General features: G+C 41.5%; 1 pseudogene; it reads left to right on the forward strand.

The window, feature by feature from the left end:
* Positions 1–3,771: 3,771 nt before the first annotated feature.
* Positions 3,772–5,333, forward strand: LOC147901661 (uncharacterized; annotated as a pseudogene).
* The last annotated feature ends 19,008 nt before the right edge of the window (positions 5,334–24,341 follow it).

The following is a 24,341-nucleotide window of genomic DNA, read 5'->3' on the forward strand; positions in this document are numbered from 1 at the left end:
TCTAAGTGTGAAAGATTAATCAAAAGTCTTAAGTGCATTAATACTCATAGTACACAGTTTGAAGAAGTCATCTAAAATTCTAAGGAATAACTTTTACCTTTTATAACACACACATTTTACTTGATAACAAATATTATTCAATAGTTGATTGAGAAATAAATAATACAATTTTTACATAGAAAAATAAAATATAAAATCATAAAGACATTACATGAAGAGTTTTCCAAGAAACATTCAAGCCTATGGTTTGACCCAATGTCTGAATCTCATAATTTTCTTTAAATATACAAGCATCCTTAATGATTGCATCATCAACACTCCCGATGCATATGATACTTTGTATAGGCCTTAATGAAAGTAATAGAATTGTTCTTGCAAAAGTTTTATGTGGATCAGGTATCTTTTTCACTACCGGGAATGTGTATTTCCACAATTCTTACCATGCAACGTGGATGAGTGTTAAAAATATGCATCGGTGTGCTTCTAGCATATGTGTGTGGGTTTGATGGATATGATACTTTATACAAGTCTTAATACCACAATAATACCCTTATCCTTGCAAATTTTTGAGTTGATAGGATATCATTTGCATGGTTGGGCAAGCGTATTTTCACAATTCTTAAATATGCATCATGCATGAGTGCTTCTAGCATATCTACGTGTGTTTGATAGGCATGATATTTTACATAGCTTCAACAAGATAAAACCCCTTGTGCTTTCAAAGTTTGATGGGGATCAGGCATCAATTTCATGGGTGGGCATGTGTATTTTCAAATTTCTTACCATGCATTCTGCATGAGTGCTAAAAATTATGCTACAAATCAAGCAATGAGTAAAAAGCAACAATGTCAAGCAAAACAAGAGAAATGAAAGAACACAATCAAGACAACAAGATACCAAGAAAGCAACTAAGTCAAGCAAGCAACAAGATGTAATCATATCAAGCAAGCAAGTAATTGGAAAATTTTGGTAGCATCTCCCCTGGGCTGTAGAAAAGTCTCATACTTGCCTTTTGTGCAACCACAAAGACATAAGAAAGGTGTAAACACACAATGCAAATTCCAAAGATTATTCTAATGCAGATGAAGAAATTTGAAGATAAACCACTCAAAATATCATCCACTTCTTTAGTTCCCAAAATAGAAATCTTCTTCTTCAAGCTTGGAGTGGAGGGGAGTGGGCCAACAGTGGTGTGGGTGGTGTAGGATGGCAGGGGACGGTAGGGAGATGGTGGAAAGGTGATGAAGAGGAAGAGGCAAAAAGTTGGCAAGATCTTAAACAAGAGAGCTGTGGCAAAAAAAGAGGCATTTGGGTTTGCTTTTTGAAAGTTTATTTGAGTCGGTATAGGCATTGGTATATACCGACACCTATACCAACAACGAAAACAAAGTTTTCCTTTGTTTTTGCATTTCCTAAAACTTTTAGTACTTATTTCACTTCTAGTTTCTTATTTGGAGCCTTTGATTGACGAGCTAGAGATACTTTGGAGAGGTATCGAGGTGCACGATGTGAGCAGGCCTCCCTCGTCACGAGACTTCAATTGCAAAGTAGTCTTGATGTGGAGGATGCATGACTTCCCAGGCTATAGTGAGCGTTCCCACTGGATGCAAGAGGTGTTTGAAGGGGCCTTTACAAAGAGCAAGAAAAGAGGTGTAGAGCAATTATATGGCTTGAAATCTCATGATTGGCACAAGATGCTCCAAATAAGTATTTTATGTGCATAATATCTTTTTCCTTTCAAATTTGTGAGTGAATTAGAAGCAACTAATCAACCATTTCTCATGTGTTCAGTTCATACTACCTACTAGCATTTCTCATAGTGCATCGAAGGATGTGAAGGATTGTATTTACAAGATGGGTGAGCTTGTGAGGTACTTTACATGATACAAAATGTGATGCGTATCAATGCTCCATGCAAGGTGTTCATATTGCTAATATGGTGTACTTTTTCATTTCTAGGTATGTGAGCTCAAAGGAAATAGATCCCACCACGCTTGAGAATGCTCGAGTTATGTCCGGGTTTGTTTAGTGGAGGAGACAATTCCACGTTCTATTCTCACAAGCCAACTACATCTCATAGTGCATTTGGTGGATGAGATTGCTATATGCAGTACTATATATGCACGATGGTTGTTCTTCCTTGAGCGCTTCATGAAGACCTTGAAGGGTTTCGTGAGACAAAATGCAAGACCCGAAGGTAGCATGGCCGAGGGTTGGTTGGTACAAGAGTCACTTGTATATATTTCTAAGTTTCTTGTTGATGTGGATAGCTCTCTCCCACAACTATGGAGATATGATGAAGACCTAAGGATGACCTCTATCATGCCTCAAGGGAAAGGACGCAACAAAGTAATAGACACGGAGCTGCTTAATAATATCAACCTCTATTACATGCTTAATAGTGATGTGATGAAAAGATGGGTGACAAGATACGAGGATGCAAAGGCAAGAAGACAAGAAGAAAGGGCCCTCTTTTGTACACACCACGGATCTCATGTGCCATACCCTTAGTATCTAAGAGCACTTCCAAAGGATATTCATGTGGATTGGCTACTTGACAAAATGGAGAAAGCAGAGAAAGACGAGGGGATGCACATCACAATGGAAGAATGGGAGTATGCTAGGGGATGCATGAGCAAGGTCGGTATATAGAATGTTATGCATAAGTTAGGAGCTTTCAATAATTTAGATTGCTTATTTAATTGATTTTGTCTTGGTGTAGTGCAGTATGTTCAATGCCGCTATGGTGTGAGGGCAAGCATTTTCGAACACAACGGATTGATGATAAGAGAAACACACAAGATTGTTGCATCATTGCTAGCTTTGAAGAAGCCAATGGAGCCATGGATGATAATTGTGGCATAATCCAAGATATTATTAAGCTTGACTTTCGACGCTTCTTTGTGTATGTTTTGGATGTAAAGTGGTTTAAGGACATGGTGGAAAGAGGCCCTAATGCAACAATCAAACGCCATGCAAGTGGCTTTGTAACTATTGACTCCACAAAGTTTTGGCAAAGCAAGGACACACTAGTATTACTGCAACAATGTGAATAGGTACTGTACACACATATAAAAATACTCACTTTTAAATATTTGATACCTTCGATGCAAGGAAAATAACATGACTGTATTTGTGTTTGAATTAGGTTGTCTATCAACCAATGGTGGATAATAATAGATGGTGGCATGTCATACCTATTATGCCATGAGAGATGGTGCTAGTAATCAGTCTGTAGAGGATGGTCTTCAGGTGAAGTTGCTAAAATGGACAATAGAGCAACTTACATTGGAGGATGGTAGTAGGTTGTTGCTAAGAGAACCTTATGAAAATGAGGACAATATTGCACAGTCTTTCCCTTCTACTGATGACATCAAACATCTAAAAAGTAAATGACCATAAAGGATGATAAATAGGAAAACGAAGGAAAATAATGAAAGCGAAACAAGGTTGGCCATGAAGGCGACACAACAGGCTATCCAAAGGGTTGCAAGTATTGATTGTTGTAAGGAACATTGTTGTCAAGTTGCTGATTGAGAAATGGTTTTGAATGTGCGACAAGATTACTGGGGTCAATGTTTTTCTCATCACGTGAATCACATTTACAACAACTTACAAACATCCAAGATGGTTGAGGGACATATGAGTGGATTGTTGTTCTTCATAGGAAACATGAATGTTTGTTGCAAGGCTTGGTACACAATATAGGGAATTCCAAAGACTACTTTTTATAGGTACAAGAAAAAACATGATCTTGGAGCACAAAAAGCTATGCATGGAAATAAGGAGATAATACGAAATAGAATGAGGCATGTGGAGGTTGGGAAAGCTGTGATTCAAATGTTTGTTAAGCGTAATGTAGATAAAATGCCCCATAAAAGTCGTACAATGATGACAGGGGAACGTGAGACACAAATGGTCATCTCGTCCATATACAAGCAAGTGGATATTTGGCGAGAAGTCAACAAAACAATGGAGAGGTTTAAGTGCAGTCCTTTGTCAAGGTCAACATTTAGCAGATTATGGAAAACTGTATTCAAACAAGTTAGTCTATCAAAGACAAGTACATTCTCCAAGTGCGACATTTGCTCTAAACTTAAAATGAAGCTAGAAAGAACGAAGATAGAAAGTGAGGGGGAATGGTTGCTACTAAAGAGACGAGCACAGAGGTTGCAGCACACATCTTGCAAAAGCCTATATTATGCATGGAGGTTGTCTTCAGAGTTGGACCCGAAGAATCTTTGCATCATTCATGACAAGATGGATCAAATGAAGACTTGCATACCAAGGCTACAACCTATACCAAAATCATTGAATCGTATCGTGCAACTTCCTGTAGCCTTAACAGGGATGCTCACTCATGGACATGGGCAATTGGCATATGGAAACTTCTCTTTACAATATTGGAAGAGTGACCCTAATTTCACATTGGTTCATTGTCACTATGTTTGCAAAACCTTGAGAGGTTGGACAAGCACATATATGGTGATCTTTCAAACAAGCATGATAGCAGAAGGCAAGATTTATTCTCTACATTGATGTCAAGAGATGCATTAGATTGCCACATGCATGAAGATGGACTTTCAAAAGGAGAACTATATAAATATGACATTGAGACTACAACAAGTTCAAGGATAACTTCATCCAGTAGAGAGTACAAGCAGCTTCCACGAGTACTACTCTTACAGGTAGACAACTATGGTTCTGAAAATAAAAATAGATACTTGTTTGCATTCTTGTCCTTGCATGTTGCACGTGGAGTCTTTCAAATGATCCAACTAGGGTTCTTGATGGTGGGACATACACGAGGACATTGATTCATTGTTTAGTAGATTCTCAGAGAAACTAAGAACAAGTTGTACTTTCACATTTCCTCATTTGATGCGATCCTTCAATGAGTGCCAAAATTCTCGTCCATCTCCATTTGTAATTCAAGAGGTTCCTGATTTCAAAACATTTGTCAAGGGGTACTTGTGTGAAGGAAAAGAGGCTTTGGTGGGACATTCAAAACCATTGCAGTTTCGGTTTTTCATGTGTGATGGTGATCCAGTGTTTCAATATATGATGCATCAAAAATCAGGTCAATAGAAGCCACTAGAAGGTATTCAATTATGGAAATGTGATGCAAAAGGTAGAGCAATCCTAGCATCAAAAATTCCTAATGATGTTCCTATATGAACATACTTAAATGATAAAGATGTTATAATTTTGGGAATCAAGAAGCATGTGGAAGATTGGAGATCTCATCTTGGTTACTCAAACTAGATATCACCTGTCATTCAATATTGCGAGACATTGATTTCTTGCATGCAGAAGCCCACTATACAACATGAGAAACTTAGTCATGACTTTTGGCCAAAGATCCAATGGAAAGATAGCTTGGTTAATGATGAAATGGACATAGAAGATGCTGAGACTATGGGCTTGGAAGACCTAGAGGACCATTACTGTGGCCCTGCATGTAATAAGCCAAGAGAAGAATCTAAACCAGAGGTGGATGTGAAACAAAACGATTTTATTTTGGTTAGGCCGAGTGACGATATAAACCCCATTTGGTTAGGTGTTGCATTGTCAAATGTGTTAGATATCAATGCTCCACTCTCGTGTAACTACGCGGGAACTAGCTAACTCTACTTGTAAGCCCCCCATATGAGGAGAAGGCATTTGAGTAGCTCGGCTATCCAGTAGGTCCTGGTTTGGACACCAGATGGGGGCCATGTGTGGCCTGATGGCTGGATGGCTTCAGATAGAGTTGGTACATTGCCAACTAGGCTACATGCAAGTGCGGGAAGGCATCCCATGACTGACCGCACTGAGGGTAGATGGAGCATTTCTCGGGGCAGCCCACTCTCAGGATGCGGGGCCCATTTGGAGCCCCAGATATCCCAGATAGGTCAGTTGCTCTATTCTGCACCATGGTTCTAACATGTGGTCGATGGCCTATTTCGGGACCGACCTCCAGTCGGCCATTTTGGGCGGTCACCCAATTGGGTCTAACTGACTACGACTGGTGGCTATATAAGAGCAAGCTCGTGAAGCCCATCATCATCACTGGCTATAGCAACCCTGATTCCTTAGCATCCAGCCTCTGTCCTCTACTGTTTCCAGCATGCCATCAAAGCTTCTCACACAAGAGTGCACAGCTAGGAGGCAGTTCCATCTATTGTATCAATTTTACAGTAATCAAAATTTTGATTCTTCATACTATCTGCTTTTCTCTTTTGCATATGAGATTCTATTATTTGTTGAGCACAGACGTTGTATTGTTTTCTTACATGATATCAGAGCTTGGGCTCTAGCAAGAAGATTTAGTAGTGTGTTTCTATTTGTGAGCAGATTGTGAGAGATGGCCCAGCCCGCAAGACTGTGAATCCCACTATTCGGCGAAAGTGGAAAGTTGGATGGCACTAACTATCCACTCTGGAAGTTCAAGATGAAGACCATCCTAAGCGCATATGAGCTTTGGTATACTGCTACTAGGGTTGATGTGAAGCCGGTTGTGAGACCGCATCCAGCCAATGCAGGACAATAGATAGTACCAACTGCGAATGAGATTCTCACGTGGACATGAAGAAATGCAGATGCACTATGTTCTATTGTCTACAGTGTAAGTGATTCTGTCATGGCGTTAATTCAACATATCACCACAGCGGAGGAGGCATGGACGGTCTTGAAAAATCAGTATGAGACCATGAATTAGACACGGATTCAGAATCCGGAGACTCAACTCGCGAATGAGAAATTGTCTGAGTCTGAAACAGTAGAGAAGTTCATCACCAGGGTGAAGAATCTACATGACCAGATGACTGCGATTGGCATCACCATCACCAGCGAGAATCTAGCATGAAGGTGCATATGGATTCTCCCACCAAAGTATGACAGTCTTGTTACAGCGCTGAATATGCAGAATAGAAATCCGCCCCTCAACTTTGAGGATTTCAGTGCAATGCTTCTGGAGGAGGAGGTGCATCAAAAGATGAGGACTGGAGAAGATTCGGCTTTCTTGGTTGGATCAAAGAAAGGTAAGGTAAGGACTTTGGTAACCCATCTTCTTTTGATGATAAAAAGAGAAAGAAGAAGATCAAGTGCTTCTATTACAACAAGGTAGGGCACAAGCAGAATGAGTGCCGGAAGAAGATTGCAGATGAGAAGAACGGAGTAAAGCATGAGTCCAGCAACAGCACGAAGGCAGTACTAGTAGAGCTGTTTGTAGCAATTGAGGAGATTTGCATGAAGGCAGTTCATGTACCTACGGATGAACCTTGGATTATTGATAGTGGTGCATCGCGCCACATGACCAGTTGGAAGGATTGGTATACCTCTCTACATCCGGTAGGGAATGACATTCTGGTAGCAGTTGACAATGATGCAAAATGTCTAGCAAAAGGAAAAGGTACGATTGCTCTCAAGTTAGATGGAGTTGTAAAACAGTTGTCAGATGTTCTTTATGTGCCAGATATCAAGAGGAACTTATTGTCCGTTTCTACGATCATGGATCGGGACCTCAAAGTTCACTTCGATAAGAATGGCACACAGATTTTGGATCTTCAAGGAATCTGGAAGGTCATTGGTAAAGGTACACAGCCTTTACCAATGACCTTTCCTTGAAGATCTAGGATCTGTGCACCATTCTTATCGAATTGAACTTCGAGGTCCCGATCCGTGATCGCAAAAATGGACAAAAAGTTCCTCTTGATATCTGGCACATAAAGAACATCAGACAACTGTTTTACAACTCCATCTGACTTGAGAGCAATCGTACCTTTTCCTTTTGCTGGACATTTTGCATCATTGCCGACTGCTACCAGATGTCATTCCCTACCGGCTGTAGAGAGGTATACCAATCCTTCCAACTCGTCATGTGGCGCAATGCACCACTGTCAATGATCCAAGGTTCATCTACAGGTACATGAACTACCTCCATGCAAATCTCCTCAATTGCGACGAACAGCTCTATGGGTACTACCTGTGCGCTGTTGCTGGACTCTTTCTTCACTCCGTTCTTCTCATCTGCAATCTTCTTGTGGCACTCATTCTGCTTGTGCCCTGCCTTGTTGCAATAGAAGCACTTGATCTTCTTCTTTCTCTTTTTATCATCAGAAGAAGATGGGTTACTAGAGTTCTTACCCTTACCTTTCTTTGATCTGGTCTAGAAAGCCGAATCTTCTCTAGTTCTCGTCTTTCAATGCATCTCCTCCTCCAAAAGCATCACGTTGAAATCCTCAAAGTTGAGAGGCGGATTTCTATTCTGTGTATTCAGTGCCATAACAAGACCATCGTACTTTGGTGGGAGAATCTGTATGCACCTTCGTGCTAGATTCTCACTAGTGATGGTGATGCCAATCGCAGTCATCTGATCGTGCAGATTCTTCACCCTGGTGATGAACTTCTCTGCCGCTTCAGACTCAAAAACTTCTCATTTGCAAGTTGAGTCTCCAGATTCTGAATCCGCATCTGATTCATGGTCTCGTACTGACTTTTCAAGACCAGCCATGCCTCCTTTGTTGTGGTGACATGTTGAATTAACGCCACAATAGAACAGAGATAGAACACAACGCATCTGCATTTCTTCTTGTCCATGCGAGAATCTCATCCGCAGTTGGTACTATCTGTTGTCCCGCATTGGCTAGATCCGATCTTGGAACCGGCCTCACATTCACCCTAGTAGCAGTGTTGATCACATGTAGCTGGACTTCAATGCATCTGTCCTTCCTGTTACCACATTCTCCACACCACTCACACTATATCACTCTCATGTGTGGATTTCTCCCCATTTCTTGTAACACAGCTCAGAACATCTGCTCTTTCAGTGTTGTAAACTCAAGTGAGCTCCTCCGTGGAGGCACCAAAACATGGATGGACAAAAGCAGTAGAGCCTAGACCGCCTTCACAGCCACCCTCATCCACATTTAAAGCAAGTGAACAGCACAATCACAAGGTAAAGGCATTCATTCAACATCCTTCTCTATACACACCTTCTGATACAACTCACACTCTGGCCACATTTCCTCCAATTCATCATCAAACACTAGAAATGATGCAACTCACCATTCTGCTCATCTTTGCCTTCAAGCTATAATAACTACCTCATAGCTATTCTCTTGCTCACTCTATACCCACCTTATATGGTAGTGATATCCATGGTCAGACTAGAGCTTCCCACTCACACACCTCCCATCCACTTCAATCCTCTCTTACGCACATTGTATGCCCTCCATGATCTCGTGTAATCGACAACCAACTGCTTTGTTGCCTCCCATAGCTGGTCCTACTGCATTCCAAAGTTCTTGGAGCTCACGACCCTCCTTCCAAGGTTCTCCATGTAATAGTGATGCCTCTCACCACATCCCAAGGCTCTAGCCTCCAAGCAATAATCGACTTCCCAGCCGGATTCCACCTCCTCTCCAAGCTCCTTCTCCCATCAACCTTCCTTTCTGTCATGTACCCCCCACCAAAGGCCTCTCCACTCTCCCTCTATTGCCCATCTCTCCCTTTGTGCAATCATCTCCATCCCTGCACCCTCTCCCTTCCTCCCGAGCTCACAAAGCTCACATTCTATCGAGGCTCACTAGTTGCATATGGAGTTGGCACCCTCATCCACAAAACTCCATCTATAGCATTTCCTTGCTCTCCATTAGTCCTTCCAATAGTCCTTCATGTAGCTCCAGGTCTCTCCTTTTTACGTATCTTCTCGGCATCCCCACAGAACCATGCAGCCCTTTCGATCATAGAGCTTTGCTCTCACAAATGTTGATGCATCTAGATTAGTGTGTGTCTCCTATTTGCAAAGTTGGGTATTTCCCCGTTCCAATCTCGTAGAGCTTGTCCGAAACCTCAGTCTTGCTTTTGGACAAGATCCGCCTCTATATTCAAAGCCACCTCCTATTCGCTCACCCCCTTCTTCCCGCTTGATGATCATGTCCCGTGTGGGAGTCATGACAATGCAAGGAGCCCCTCTGAGCTCGCATGCTCCCCCAAGCTCACGTCTTCCTCTTGCAGTCGTGATTCCCTTCTAGCTTTCGATCTAGGCCTTTTCTCCCAAGCTTCCCTTCTTGCCAACTCATCGCCTCTCCTTCATGCAATAATACACAGTACTGCGGCTTCCTACTTGCTCCTCAAGCACTTACAGATCTCTTGCCTTCCCAATTCCTCCTACTGATGGCCTCCTATTAGCGACCCCTTAGCTCCTAGAATAAAAATCCCCCCATTGTCCCATATCCTTGCTCATGGAGCTCCCATCCTCTAGATGACTCCAGCTTCTCCCTCCTTCTAGAGCTCATGAAGCTCTCCGGTGTCTTCTCTCCCATGCAATCTCGCCACCTCGCCCTCCAAAAGCTCCTTTGCCTCATCTTCACGTAGCCACCTTTGCATGGATACTTTTTTTATATGTGCCACATCATCTTTTGCCTTTTCACCACTGTCCCACTCTCCACCGAACTTTATACCATGGCTATTAGTGCCTATATTTCAACCTTAGGCATACCAATGCACATAACCTCCTAACCAGCATTTAATGCTCACTTCCCCGCAGACTATCACACAACCCTGAAGCCAATCATGACACACTAGAAGCAAGGCATTCTCAACGAAAAAGCTCATGCTTTCATGCACATATGGCATAGGACAACCATGAAGAACACATGTCATCCCTCAACAAAACACCATCACACTCTGAAACCATACTTTGGATTGCCTACTGCAACCACACTACTTTCCATCATCTTCCTAAAAGTCCCTGTAGAAGTATACCATCTCAAGACAATATATCATTAGTGTGGATTCTATCATGAGGGTGTCCATAGCTCAAAGCCACCACTAACTAGCTATGTACATAGCTATGCACCTACCCATCAGCATGCAACAAGTGAAAAACTTTTTTACATTTTTATCCACACAACGTATGTATGCACACACATACATACGTTCATACATACATGTGTGTGTGTGTGTGTGTGTGTGTGTGTGTGTGCATGCATTACTAAAGGGTTAAAAAGATGGAAACACAAAATCCTGTAAAAAAAATAGAAAGGCAAAGAAATTTTTTTAGGGGGACATATGCAATTATATACCAAGAAAGAAAGAAGATGACGTTTAGTAAATAATTTCCTTAATGACCAAGTACTTACCGGGATAAAGATGTTAAAATGTAAGTCAGCCACAACTATAGCCTTACACTTACAACAACCAAATTGAGGATAACCTAGTCCATAGAAAATACTATCTAGAACCTTAGAAAATCGGGCCTATAAGGCTAAATAAAAGAAGAAATGTTAATAGTAACATTAAAACTAACATTACCGAAAACTCGCTACAAAATAACTACAACCAATACTAAGAATAACACTAAACATAATGCAACAGTTAACACAAAACAACGATGGGGATTCTACACCTACATACCAACGAAGAAAATGTAGTTTTGCAATTGTTGCTTTCTTAGCCATGTCTTCATGGAGAAGGGGCATTGAACTAGCTACCGGGGTCTTCATGGAGAAGGCGCGCTAAACCAGCTCATAAGACTATGCTATCATTCGCAATGATTGGAGCCAGGGTAGAAGGAATTAGGAGGGCCAAGGACACCAATGAGTAGGCAGGTAGCACTGAAAGCTTCCAACCCACTCAGGAATACTGGACCAGAGAGAGTGTGCGAGGCAACGAGGAGCAAGATAGCCGGTAAAACACCCGTGCAAGCTAGGCTAGCAACAACGGTATTTCCACAGTAAGCTCTAGCTTTGCAATCCCATCTCTGGGATATGACACACCTGGTGTGGCACGGCACAACGCTAAGCAATAGTACAGTAAGAGTAGGTTAAATGATAAAGCATAGTGCAAGTGGCTACACAGCAGAAGAGGCATCCAAGTTAGATAAATCAATAAGGTAGTAAGTATCAAGGAAGGAGAAATAAGGAGCAACCTATGGTGTCGCATCAACGGAGGTCTAAGGAGCACGATATGCCCACGTCCCATGCAATTCACATAGCCAGCAAGTAAGAAGACGTGAGCGAAGAAAGAACATGAGAGGACAATCACACACACTTGAGAGGAGGCCATGAGCACTAGGGAAAGGGTAGGAGGTGGAGGCATAGCAGTAGGGAGTGAGTTGAAGAGCGGGGAGGATTATGATGCTTAGAAGGGGGAGGGAGCACTATTGAAATAGGGGGCACATTAATAAATATCCACCACATGCACCGCAAAGTAGGCCAAGGATGCCAACTCATCCCATCTTCTTATCTAACCATGAAATACTTAAGGCACAAACCTGTTACTTAATCGATAACCAAATGATTATCCATAAGTTCGTAGAGTGGCAAATATTATTGTAGAATGGTAACCGATGGCGGAGGGAGTGGTGAAAAAGACATCATATGCGTTTTCTACATACAAATCGAAAAAAAATTTGCTTGTTAAATCCATGTAAGGGAAATCTAGATTATGAAATGTAGGGGAGAAATTAGGCATAGATTACGAGAAAAAAATTTAAAGAATATTTAGGAAACAATAAAATAAAGAAATTTAGCAAATTTGGAAATACTAGATAGAATAATTAGAAAAATTAGGAAATTATAAAGAGAGAGAGAGAGAGAGAGAGAGAGAGAGATTAATCTATATACACACATATATGCATATATTAAGAAGGGAAATAGCTTTGACTAGGGATTAGTTAGGGCAGAGCTTAGTTGGGGGGGGTTTGTAGAGATAAGAGACGTAGGAGAAGAGGGGAAAATTTTTTTGGGAACAATGTGAATGTCTAAATGTGAGTAATTACGTGAATGTGTGGAGTGTAGAAATGGTGTGTGTGTGTGTATGACTAGGGTAGGGCTAGGGGAAGCTTTTTATGAGCTTTTGATTTTTACCACTACTTATGACCAGGAATTTGGCATAATTACTTCAATTACAAAAAGGATGTCATAGCAAGTATGGATTGTCCCATGTATGTACTACAAAAAATAATTATTAGCAATGGCCAAAAATTACATAATGAATTTTGCGGAAATATCCCAAGTCTTATAAAGTATGTGTGTGTGCATATGCGGATGTGTGTGTGTATGCTATGGGGTCCAATTAAAGTAAGTGTGTGTGTGTGTGTGTGTGTGTGTGGATGTGTGTGAGTGTGTGTGTATATGTGTGTGCATGTAGAAGGGAAAAGGAATAAGAAGTGTGTGTGTGTGTGTTATCTCAAATATTTTACAATAATGTTTCTCTCAATATGCTTTAACTGATGACATTATATGACAACAAGGGTTCCACATCAAAGGGCATGTTATTGTAGATGCTTTCATGTCTCTCGCATGAAAGCCAAAATAGTTTTGGAAACTTGACTATAGCCAGATGCAAGTACACAAAAACAACTAGTTTACTATCCATGGGAAACCTCACTGATCTAGCTAGATGGGACTAGTCTAACTAGATGTGTCTTTTTTATCATAGTAGCATCCTTGAATAAGATAGGATCTAGTAGAAATATGCTATCATATCCATCCTTTTGTGCTTTGATTGCCAACACATTGACCACTTTGCATTTGACAAAATAAAAATATGCATCTTCTTCCTTCAGTTCTACTTTGGGGTGACTATAAAGTCATCTCTAATAGTGATAGAATCACTCAAGGCATCAAAATGACCTTACTAAATGGGGGCCTAGAGATGTTATCATCATTGTTGATGTTCTCCTTACACGAGAGATTGTCTGCTTCTTTGCCACCCTTTTTACCCTACAAGGGGATGAGACTGAACTCTCCACATATATGTTTGACTGGTTCATCTCCTCCAATGTCCTTGGATACACCAAAATCATGACATCCTCTTGCTTTTTATTGCACATGTGTCACATACAAAATATCCACTAACACAATGCATGGAGTGTGTGTTGGGTCAAGTTTCCAATTTGAGCTATGATTGCTTGGCTCATCACCTTCTTTGATCTCCCAAAATACTATCTTTACCTTATTTGATATGAGTCCTTGGAATGGCATCCATTATAGAAGTGGGTCCTTAAAACATTAATATTCTACAAAATATGACAAAGTGGCATTATTTTCCTTCACTATTCATATGTGAATTCCCTCTTTATAACAGCCCCTACCCCACCTTGCCATCCTCTTGCCATGGCCAGAGTCAAAGAAGTTCCCCAAATCTACTACGACAAAGTAGTAAGAGGTTTGCCTTTGAATTCAGATGGTGCTCTATCAGGCCATACCCCTTGTGCCTTAACACTACATCTTTGATCTTTCGTGCATCTATCATGTAATAAGAAACAATTCTATCCAAAGAAGTGTCAAGTTTCTTATCTTATATGTAATACCACTGATTAAATGATCCATTTAACTTGTGCCTTGCACTACTAGTACTAGCACAGGACAAGGGTCATATATAAAAGCCAAACTTTTGGCTTTGGAGCTCATTATGCATTACAGAGAATACAAGCTCTCCTGATTCAAAGATTTACTGTCTTGTGTCTACTCCCTTCTTGTTGCTTTCATGCCTATGTTCCCTTCCCCATTCACCATGCTCACACTCTTACCTCTCCTCTCTCTCTTCCTCATGTTCTTTTCTCATGGAGTAGCTCATGAGATGCAATCCGAGTGCTAGGTCCATGGATGGCATTGTGAAGTGTGAGATATAAAATGAGGATTAACACAAGGTGAGCTCTTCTTTGATGACACCTCAAAGTCCACATGACGTGATGAGGGGGGGTGGTTTTTGCCAAATGGTTGACTTTGGTCTTCATTGTTGTATGCACAAGTTTGGAATACAAACTCCCTCTTCTCCTCCAAGAGCATCTTTGGGTGTTCTCTTGTTTCCTTCGTAGTGCCTTTGTGTTTGCCACTCCATCCCCATTCACTCTCCTCTTCCCTTGTCCTTCTCCCTCCCTTCTCCCCTCTATTTCTCCCTCTCCCCCTTCCCTCTTTCTCTCATGGGAACACATTGCAACAATCTGGGAGCCTCTTGAGTGACACATAAGGACGGCTCATGCCTTGCATTGCTCTCGCAATGAGGAATAGTTTGGAGTGGAGTCTCCATCGGCATTCCTTCAAGATCCCCATGGCACGTGAATTGCCGTCGAGACTACACAAGGTGCACTACAAGGCACATGCCCTTTTCTGATGGAAATACCGACCTTTTTTAAACTCAAAAGTTTTTTTTTGACGAGCACAAAGGTCGGTATTTACGTCGCTATTAGCGTCAGAAAAGAACGGTCACTATATAAGCACCACTATATAGCAACATTAATAAACGTCGCTATATAGCGACACTGGGAAATGTCACTATATAGCAACGATTAACACAAGCTTAAAAAAACATTAGTGGGGCTAAATAGGGCCACAGCAAGCCCTGTTTTGCCCCACTAATGTTTTTTTAAAGTAATTACAAAAGAATGTTTTTTGTTACAAAATTTCCTTTGTGAAAAGGGTGATACAAAATTGCTCAAGCGAGCCGAGCGATAGAAGCATATACATGTCGAAGATATAAAACATTGTTTGTTACAAAATTACCCTTTTGAAAGAGGAGAAAAGAAGAAAAGAGGGGAAAAAAGAGAAAAAGAGAGAGAGCATATGCTTATGAAATGAAGAGAAAAGAAAATGAAAGAGAGGGAAAAAGAAGAGAAAGAAGAGAAAGGAAGAGGGGAAAAGAGAAGGAAAAAAAGAGGGGAAAAGCATATGAGCATATGAGCATATGCTCATGAATAAGCATAAGCATAGGCAAATGCATATGCTTATGAAAAGAATAGAAGAGAGGATGAAAGAGAGGAAATAAGAGAGGGGAAAAGAAGAGAAGGAAGAGAAAGGAAGATGAGAAAAGAGAAGGAAAAAAGAGAGGGGAAAAGCATATGAGCATATGCTCATGCATAAGCATAAGCATATGAGCATAAGCATAGGCAAATGCATATGCTTATGAAAAGAAGAGAAAAGAGGATGAAAAAGAGGAAATAAGAGAAGGGAAAAGAAGAGAAGGAAGAGGGGGAAAAAGAATGAAAAAAGAGAGGGGAAAAGAGCATAAGCATAAGAGAAGGAAAAAGAAGAGGGGAAAATAAGAAAAGAGAGAAGAAAAGAAGAAAAGAGGGGAAAAAAGAGAAAAAGAGAGAAAGCATATGCTGATGCTTATGCATGAGCATATGATCAAAAAAGAAGAGGGGAAAATAAGAAAAGAGAGGAGAAAAGAAGAAAAGACGGGAAAAAAGAGAAAAAGAGAGAAAGCATATGCTTATGCTTATGAGAGAGATACATAGACAAATGAATATGCTTATGAAAATAAGAGAAAAGAGGATGAAAGAGAGGAAATAAGAGGGGAAAAGCAGAGAAAGAAAGAGGGGAAAAGAGAAGGAAAAAAGAGAGGGGAAAAGAAGAAAAGAGAGGAAAAAAGAGAAAGCATATGCTTATGCTTATGCATGAGCATATGAGCATATGCTCATGCATAAGCATAGGCAAATGCAAATGCTTATGAAAAGAGGGGAAAAGATGAAAGAGAGGAATAAGAGAGGGGAAAAGAAAAGGAAGAGGGAAAAAGTGAAGGTCCAAAAAAAAGAGGGAAAAATCATATGAGCATATAAGCATAAGCATAGGCAAATGCATATGCTTATGAAAGGAAGAGAAAAGAGGATGAAAGAGAGGAAATAAAAGAGGGGAAAAGAAGAGAAGGAAGAGGAAGGAAGAGGGGAAAAGAGAATGAAAAAAGAGAGGGAAAAAGAAGAAAAGAGAGGAAGAAGAGGAAATAAGAGAGGGAGGGAAAGAGGGGGAAAAGAGGGAGGAAAAGAGGGAAAGAGGGGAGGAAGAGGGAATAAGAGAAGAGAGGGAAAGAAAGGGTTCCTACACCCATCACTGTAGCTAGTGCTTAAAGTACTAGCTGCAAGCCAATGCAAATAACGGAAACAAAAAAAGGAAAAAAGAGGAAGCACTTTCTTACTTGGAAAAGACCTGCTTGGTGTTTCGTGGATTGGCCCTACAAAAGAGAGGAAACATACCATTTTTCAGATAACTAGTTAGAGGAAGGAGGAGTTTGAAGAAGCAACTTTCCAAAGGGATTGGATTGAGGGGACAAGCATAAGCCTATAAACAAGGAGAAAGCATGAAAGGAAGGGAAAGAGGAGGAAGAGAAATACCAAAAAGAGGAGCAAATCTCGTTTTTTGTCCTTAATCTCTGAAAATCAAGCATGAAAATTAGCACATAGGCTTAGCAATGTAAAGAGAAACATGCTTAAACACTCACAAAATGAAATATTCTCACAAAAAATAAACCTACATTGCTTAAAGAGACACACCTTCTTAAAAAACTTCCTCTCACATAAGTAGAGAGGGAGAAGGGTGGAGAGGGAGCACAAGTGTCAATGGGAGAGGGGTTTGGTAGGGGTGAGGAGTGTGAGGAATAGAGGAGAAAAGCAAGGTCGCCAAATATAACGTGGGAGGAGAGATTTTTGCTTTTCTCGCAATAGAGTTGGGAAAGACGGTGTCACATGGGGTTTTGGGTTTTAGTCCCCCATCGTCGCTATATAGCGACACTGGTCAATCTTGTTATATAACGACACTTATACCCTAAAAGTGTCACTATATAGCGACACTCATATCCTAAAAGTGTCGCTATATAGCGACACTCATACCCTAAAAGTGTCACTATATAGCGATACTTATACCCTAAGTGTCGCTATATAGTGATACTTATACCCTAAAAGCATCGCTATATAGCAACGAAACAAGGCAAAGCATCACTATATAGTGATGGTTCAGGGCACTTGATCTAAGAACAGAGGGAAGGAGCTCATGGGTGGCTATTTTTTGGATCTTAATGAATTTCCTTGCATTTTGTGTTGTGATTTTGGAGGTGTGTAGAGGGAAGGGATGAGTGGGAGCTTGTCAGATGATGTGCCAATGCTCGAGAGAACAAAGTGGCTTACGAAGAGGTTGTATTGTCATTGCACTCATTGCAAGCAAGAAGTATGACATCAACACCATATTATCATGTGCCACTTGAGGATGTATGGGACGGAGCCCAAACCAGTACCCACCATTGGTGGTGCACATGGTGATGGATCATCAAAAAGTAAACGCTATTAGAGGTTGTGATTAATATTGCCTACATACACGACACGAAATCTTGAGACAAGATCTTATATTTACATGAAACCTTGAGACAGGATGAGGAGGGTGGTGTGCATATACCTTCACACTTTGAGAAGGAGTATAGTCTCCCGGATGTGCCAGATGATGAGGAGGGTATGGTGGACATGATGGATTCTATTTTTAGGGGCAATGCACGTGATGTCCGACGAGTCTGAGGCCATGTACATAGTACCTTTGATAGAGGAGTTACAGATCTTATGGACAGGAGTGCAGGTCTTTGATATTTACAGAGCTCCTAGACACACCAATGACATTTGTGTGTGGAACACATTAATTGAAAGTGAGTCACGTATGATTGTGGAGTCATGGCTAACTTCACACAAAACAGGGCAAAGCATCACTATATAGTGACGGTTTAGGGCACTTGATCTAAGAACAAAGGGAAGGGGCTCATGGGTGGCTATTTTTTGGATCTTAATGAATTTCCTTGCATTTTGTGTTGTGATTTTGGAGGTGTGCAGAGGGAAGGGACGAGTGGGAGCTTGTTAGATGATGTGCCGATGCTCGGGAGAACAAAGTGGCTTACGAAGAGGTTGTATTGTCATTGCACTCATTGCAAGTAAGAAGTAAGACATCAATGCCATATTATCATGCACCACTTGAGGATGTATGGGGAGGAGCCCAAACCAATACCCACCGTTGGTGGTGCACGTGGTGATGGATCATTGAAAAGTCAATGCTATTTGAGTTTGTGATTAATATTGCATGCATACATGACATGAAATCTTGAGACAAGATCTTATATTTACACAAAACCTTAAGACAAGATGAGGAGGGTGGTGCGCGTATACCTTCACACTTTGAGAAGGAGTATAATCTCCTGGATGTGCCAGATAATGAGGAGGGTATAGTGGACATGATGGATTCTACTTTTAGGGGCAATGCATGTATGTCCAAGTCTGAGGCCATCATGTGCATGGTACCTGTGATAGAGGAGTTACAGACCTTATGGATAGGAGTGTGGGTCTTTGATATTTCAAGAGCTCCTAGACATACCAATGACATTTTTGTGTGGAGCACATCGATTGATAGAGAGTCACGTATGATTGTGGAGTGATAGCTAACTTCACACAAGATAGTCAAGCAAGTACTTCGGATACCAATCTTCTCTGCTCGCAATTGGATTATTGTGGGACCATACACAAAATCTATGAAATTGATTTTAGACGATTTAGTATTTTCATTCTTGATGTAAAATGGTTTAGAACTATTTACGACGGTCTTTGTTCTTCCCGAGCATTGTGAGCAAGTGCATACTAATGATTTAATTAATTGAATATTTCATTTTTAAACATCAATTGGTACATGTACTTAAGCATAGTTTCATATAATTGATGGCATTTGACACCCATCTTCAATATAGGTGGTTTTTCATCCGGATTGTTCTGATCCAATATGGTGGTATGTGATCCAAGTTGCACCACAAAGTAAGGAAATTTTTGAAGATAGAGATGTGGATATGGAGATGCCACTACCAATGCCGTATCCAATTGATCCAGATGGATTTAGAGAAGAAGATGAAGATCACAATATGAGCCAAGAGGAAGATGTGTATAATGGCATCATATGGGAGGAAGATGGAGATCACGATATTGAGGAAGAAGATGATGATCATCAAGAATCACCCGACTTTATTGAAGAAGATGATCAAGTCTATGGTGAAGTACGATGCCAGAGTACGATGATGATATAGGAGATCAACTCAGTATAGAGTTGGAGATAGACTTGTTTGGTGCACTAGACTTGGATGAAGCCAAGTCTCAAATGTGGACATGAATATATGAGTTTCAAACTTGATGTACATGCTCTTGTACTTTTATTCTTTCAAAGGATCAAACATGTATGAAAAGAAATTTTTTTTGTCATTGGGTAAAACTATCTTTAAAGGTTGGTATGGGGAAAAACTCTCTATAAAACGTCGCTATATACTGACCTTATACAAGTCTGGCAAGTGTCGCTATATAGCGATGTTTATGAAAGTGTATAGTGACACTTTTTAAGCCCGCTTTGCATACCGACGATTAGCGCCCCGCATGCGCTAAACATCGATGCTTAACCGTCGGCCGTGTGTAGTGTTATGGATAAATTTGTCTAAGGAAAAAGGCATAAATTTATGTGTGTGTTTGTATCTGTGGCAATAGTATAATAAAATATGGTGTGCATAGGGCCCAGGGTTGAGGTGGTAGGGCATGACCATGTGCCACCCTTCCATGTAAGAGGACCCATAAGGTGTATTGTACATAATCCATGGTAGTAATATTATAAAATGTAAGGTGGCATGGTTCCTCCATGTGTCACCCCTCCAGCTAAGCAGTCCCATGCTTGCATTTAGTGAGATATGGCCTAAAGTCCATGAGAGAAGTAATATAAAATAGGTGGAGATGGATATTATATTGGATTATTCCCTCCATGTAGGATAGGCCCATGTGGGGGGGGTATAGATAGTCCAAGGATGCAAGTTAAATAATGGGGAAAATAGGATGAGGTGGCAAGATTCCTTGTGCCAACCCTCCACTTGTCCTCCTAGAGGTTTGAACATATTTGGTGTGATGACATCTTGGCTACTTCAATTTGATGGAGCATACAAACCTTCGACCAAGGCTGCTGGTGTGGGTGTGAATCTCACTTCACCGGGGGGTGAGGTGTGTTGTTATAGCAAGTCTGCACCTGCAAGTACTTGCAACCAAGCTGAGTACTTGGCACTCATTTTTGGGCTACATGTGAAGCTTGTACTTCAATAACGCATGACACGAGTGGAAGCATCACCCAAACAAAGCCGCAAGCCACGGAGGGTGATCATTTGTAAGGAATGCAAAGGTTGTGGTCATCATGAAACTAAGTGTTGGGCATATTTGATACGAGTTTACCGACTTCCGAAGATCATTAGAAAGGTCCTCAAGGACATTGCTCAAAAGAAGGATGACAGACCGCACACCCCTTGAAGAAATAGCATGGCGATTACAAGAACTGGAAGAAGCTGAAGGTGATGTGCAAGCTCTCCAACTGTTGACATTTGTCATGGCATTCTTGCTTGCCTTGATGAACAACCTCATGTAGCACCGTGTCTCTAACCCTCGCTTGTAAAGATGGCTGTGATATCATGAGGGTTGGTCCTTTTAAGATTGTCTATGAGCTATTCTATGCTAAAAATTCTTCTCGTGTAGTATTTCACAATACACCAATCACACCCTACCCTGCCTATGTGTGCTTTGTGGATGTATCTTCACCTGATTTTTAGTTCAAGCTACCTATTTCCATTATTTACCCATAGATAAGTCTCATTTTGTCTCTCTCTTTTCCTTTTTCCAAGCATGGCTGACATTCCCTTGTTTTATGGACAGGTTGAAGAAAATCCAAATGAGTATCTTGTGGCCTTTAAGCACCGTTGTGTTTGTCTCAACTTTCTTACTGAAGATAGATGGCTATTGGTTCTTCCCACATTTCTAGAGGGTTTGGCTCAAGTGTGGTATGAGAAGCAGGCTGACGACATTCTCCAAAGCTGGCCAAGGTTAACAGCAGTGATGATTGAGTATTTTGACAAAGAAGAGGAGCCGAAGAATGTGTACCTAGAGGTGGCAAACTTGAAGCAATCAGAAGGTGAGATGGCGCGTTGATATGTGGATCGAGTAGTTGTGCTCCTGGACCGTTTAATTGCCACGTAGGAGGACAATGCTAGATTTTGAGCTAGAATGACTCAGCATGTGCTGACTACCTTGTAGTAGGAGCAAGTGAAGAATTCTGCCTCAAGCTTAAATGGGAGAATCCAGAAACTATGGTGCTAGCACATGAGATTGCTCAAAAGTTTGATAAAGTTCAGTCTGACCGTGCTTCAAAGAAGACAATTGTTCCTCCGCAAACCCCTCAATTCTTGCAACAATAACCTGGGGGGTCTAACTCAGGGGCATACCCCCACCCCTCATCAGGGATGTATCTACCGCCTCCACCTCAAATGTATGGTCCTTCCTTAGATGCTTACCCTCAACAAGGAGTATATCCTCAACCTCCGCCTGGAAGATTTCCCCAACCTCGCCCATGAGCCCCCCTCCTTCCTACTCCCCTGGCCCCTCCTACTAAAGAATCTGGAGTCAATGACCTAGCCAAGGCCCTGAATGATCTTTGGCTTGAGATGGTGGGCACTACAAATCAAGCCAATCGCCCTCCAAGAGAACATGCCAATGTTGTGTGCTATGAGTGCCACTAGAAGGGTAATTATCGCACAGAATGTCCCAATATTCCAAGGGTGAATCTTCTAAGTGAATCTAGCACTAAGGATTCTGATGTAGAGATCCTTGACCTCAGGAAAAGAAGTCATACCACCTTGGACCCCTCTCCAAATCGTGGACCGTAGGGCCACCCAAGGAAGAAGGTGTCCTTCTCAGAGCCCTCAGATGCTGAGATGGCAGACCCACAAACAGAGAAGACTAAAAGATCTCACAAGAGTAAGTGGTCACCCTCGGCGGATTTTCCCATCGCAGGGACTATTCGGTCGTTCAAGACCTTGCTCATCATTCTTTGAGCATCACGATCCCTCAACTAATAGCATTAAGCCCTAAGGTGAGACGTGAGCTGCAGTAAGGGCTCTCAACAAGGAGGAGCAAGAAAAAGGAAAAGGTACGAGAGGTTTCTTATATCTCTGAAGAAATTGATCGACACCCACATACAGTAGATGTCATCATAGATAATTGCCGTGTCAAAAGTGTGTGTGTCGATGGGGGAGCTGCATGTAATATCATGGTGCCCCGAATCATGAAGAAATTGAATTTGAAACACACAAGGTGTTCCTCCACTCAAATCAAGGTAGCAGATGGTCGATGGCTCACCACCTTGGGAGTCATTGAGGATTTGCCCATCACTGTCAATGGGTTGACCACCACCATCAATTTCTATGTAGTGGACATCGAAGATACAGGCAAGAGTTACCCAGCCATACTCGGGAGATCATGGTTGAAAAGGAGTGATGCAGTCAACTATTGGAAGATAGGACATATGTTTTTTGGTGCTTCTAAGGAGAAGATCCCAGTGCAACCAAGTGCCATGGAACCAAAAGAAGAAGAGGAGCAAGACAGTGATACTCTCTCATCCTTGGTGTCTAATTCAATATGTCTAATTCAATAGAAGGATCAGATGGGGGGGAGGAGTCCTCAGAGGAGAAAGTTTACATGATGGGGGTGTCTCTGACCCCACCACCTACAGAAAAGGTAACAGCTAGTCCTCAATAGCTTGAATCTATGCTTTCCCCAGACCTCACTCCAAGTGAGAAAGACGAGTTCCTAAAAATGTTCAAAGATTTCCCTGACCTCTTCGCAACTAACTACCACCACCTTCGCCATGTGACTGCCATAGAGCACAAGATAGAGCTGAAGCCTGATGCAAAGCTTGTGGCTTAGAAGTATCAGAGATTAGGGCCCCTACAGACTGATGCTTTGTGCTAAGAGTTGTAAAAACTTGTAGAAGCTGGGTTTATTGTTCCAGTTCACAATACTGAATGGGTTTCACCAGTCGTAGTCACCCCAAAGAAAAACAACAAGTGGCGGGTCAGCATCAACTATAAGAAACTCAATGTAGCCACCAAGAGGGACCATCATCCTCTTCCCTTTCAAGACCTCATTCTTGAGAAGGTAAGTGGTCATGAGATTTATACTTTCTGTGATGGCTACTCCAGGTTTTATCAAATCAGAATTGCTAAGGAGGATGTGCTGAAAACCACATTTGCCACACCTTGGGGGACATTTGTATTCAAAGTAATGCCATTTGGCCTCACCAATGCTCCTACTACCCTTCAAAGATTTATGCAGATGGTGTTTGCTCCTTATTTGGGGGTTTTCTTGGAGGTGTTTTTAGATAATTTATGTATATTCTTAGCATGTAGGGAGCATGTCATGAAGGTTAGGTTAGCCTTCCAAAGGGTCAATGATGCAAATGGCAGTCTCAACCCTGAGAAATGCACCATTAGAGCCACTCAAGGGAGGTTACTCAGACATATTGTCTCATTTGAGGGTGTCAAGCCTGACCCTGAGAAGGTAGAAGCTATCCTCAAGCTATCCCCGCCAACAACCACACGTCAGGTACACTCAGTTGTCAATCTAGCAGGATACTATCGCCGCTTCATTGATCAATATGCTGCTTTGACACGACCCATGACTATGCTATTGAAAGATGGGGTTGATTTCTCTTGGAATGAGGATTGTGATCATGGGTTTGCACAAATTAAGAATGCTCTGGCTTCAA

This window comes from Dipteris shenzhenensis, chromosome 5 (genome assembly GCF_047967505.1).
Source record: "Dipteris shenzhenensis isolate YYH24624 ecotype China chromosome 5, Dip_SZ_1.0, whole genome shotgun sequence".
Classification (NCBI taxonomy): domain Eukaryota; kingdom Viridiplantae; phylum Streptophyta; class Polypodiopsida; order Gleicheniales; family Dipteridaceae; genus Dipteris; species Dipteris shenzhenensis.